The sequence below is a fragment of the Apaloderma vittatum genome, unplaced genomic scaffold (genome assembly GCF_000703405.1).
Source record: "Apaloderma vittatum isolate BGI_N311 unplaced genomic scaffold, ASM70340v1 scaffold40110, whole genome shotgun sequence".
In the NCBI taxonomy this organism is placed as follows: Eukaryota; Metazoa; Chordata; class Aves; order Trogoniformes; family Trogonidae; genus Apaloderma; species Apaloderma vittatum.
In genome coordinates, this window is record NW_009694648.1 from 464 (window position 1) to 2,715 (window position 2,252).

General features: G+C 50.1%; 1 protein-coding gene across 1 annotated transcript in view; it reads right to left on the minus strand.

The window, feature by feature from the left end:
* Positions 1-1,363: 1,363 nt before the first annotated feature.
* The window catches only part of LOC104273047 (selenoprotein T), a 5,915-nt gene continuing 5,026 nt past the window's right edge, over positions 1,364-2,252 (minus strand). The window contains exon 5 of the mRNA XM_009868245.1: positions 1,364-2,186. The gene's annotated coding sequence lies outside the window, so the exon portion shown is untranslated. The remainder of the gene's footprint in view (positions 2,187-2,252) is intronic.

The following is a 2,252-nucleotide window of genomic DNA, read 5'->3' on the forward strand; positions in this document are numbered from 1 at the left end:
GGCCTCTGGGCAAGGGCAGAAAACAGACCTTCCACACAGAACTGAGGTTTAGGTCCGTGCCAAAGCCCGTAACGCTTTGCCCACCAGGAAAAATCACACGCTCAGGTGACCAGGACATCGGCCCCCACCTGTCACCCCCTGCCTCTCTGTGCCTGAATTGCAGAGCGCTCCCTGGGGCCGAAGCAAGGGACAGTGTCCCCGCACTGCGGGGCGAGGCAGAGCAGCGCCACGGTGCCCTGCACGACTCAGCCGGGTGGCGTGGGTAAGATCTTTGATTAGATTTGTTACCTTCTAGATTCTAAACCTTCGATTTAGAGAGATGACGATCACACTTGGGAGTTTGACTTTGACCTGTTGCACCACTGCAATTCCAGTTTTTAGCAGGGTTATGTCTGGCTCACGCCAGCACGAGGGGAAACCTGAACACACACACACACACGCACACACACCTCTCTGGCACCAACACTTGCACCAACAGCCGGCTCTGCTGCACTCACAGCAGGAAACACAAACACACTTTTCCAACCTTCCTGCCCGCACCCAGCTCACAGCAACTCCCCCAGACCCACAGCACCTACCCTTGTGCTTAACAAACAACGATCAAAAGCTTCTGGTGCATTTAAGGGACACCAGCAAAGGTTCTCAACACACCCAACTCCAACAGATCCATAAACCACAGCGCTCAGGAGGAAGAGGGGAGCTGGTGACAGCAAGCAGCTCGAGAGCAAATATCACCAGGCGATACTGCCCACAGCTCATGGAAAATCTCAGCCTAGCAACGCATCTGTGCATTTATTTGTCTTCTGTCTGATGCGCATAATTAACGAGAAACTAAAACTCTATCCATGCCAGGAAGTTTCGGTTAATGCATTTCAGGAGAGAAGGCACGAATTACCTGGAGATGATTTCAGCACGGGGTCAAAGCAGCCTCGAGGCCAGTGACGAGCAACGCCTCCGTGACTGGCACTGGCTTTTCCTCAGGAAAGGGCAGAGCTCTGCTTACCTGAAACGCTTCTTACGTCGGTCCCTAAAGCCTTGGAGAGGGGCAGGACAACTCTTCCCACCCGTGGCAGCAGCTGCAGATTCCCCATATACTGGGCCAACAGAGACAATCCCCCGCGATGTTCCACCAGGACCCAGAAGCGCGGCACCCAGCGCCACGAGGCAGCTCAGGGCAGGGATGGGAAACAGGGCGGTGGGTGGCTGCTGCCGGGACTGAGCCCCCCACTCCGCAGAGGCAGCGGGGTGCTCCACGGGGGGTGCGAGTGCGGAGCAAATCCCCAGCCCCGCGCGTGCTCCTTGTGCGTTCCGCCAGAACACGGGGGCTGCGACGGGCTCAGACAAGACAAACACCAGGTTAATGACTTTGGAAAGTAGGCTTTTTATGGTTTTTTTTCTTTTTTTCAATTGCAATTCTAGGAATATCCATCAGTGACTCAGACACTTCGCACAGTAAATGAGAACTCTTTATTTAAATTAACTTCCTTGGTTTCTTTTTAGGACAGCAGAAAGGCGCAGCTCTTCATCTCTTCCGAACGGTCGAGGAAAAACCTCCCGAGCTGGCCCACGCAATCTAAAGAGCGGTCGATCTTAATTTTTACTGAAGTTGCAAAATGATGTAACTACTCCGCGTATAATTTTGTTTATATAATTTAGTATATAACGGACTGTTCAACTCTGCCATATATTTTGAAAAATATACAAACCTGCTTTAACCATGTCACGTCAGAGATACTTGATAGACAGCTGTTGATTACTTAATAGTTTAGGACAACATCAGACACTCCTATAACTTCATTTTAAACTACAAAAAGAACATAAATTCATATAAAATACAACAGATTAAACAAACTTTTTTTTTTCTCTGAGGAAAAATTAGGTATCAACTCAATCTGCCATTGTGTGAAACATGAATATAAAATAAGTTACAATTAGTAATGCCTGCATTGCTGAGCTATGAACTGGTCGGATGAAATCTTAAAAAAACTATACAGTATTATTGCACTCCATGACTGTGCAGTATCTGGAAACACGCCAGCACTGAAAGAGCTCTTCCATTAAGCTTTTTTTCAGGAGGCACGACGTGGCTGCGAGGGAAGCATCTAGCCTGCACCAACAGCGCGCTGTCTTCAGTGCAGGCCTTCATGGGTCTGCGCCACGCGGCCGGGGAAAGCGCCACTTAATGCCTGCAACGAGACACGACGTTAGGGTCACCACGAGACGTGATGTCAGGGTCACCACGGCTCCTCCGG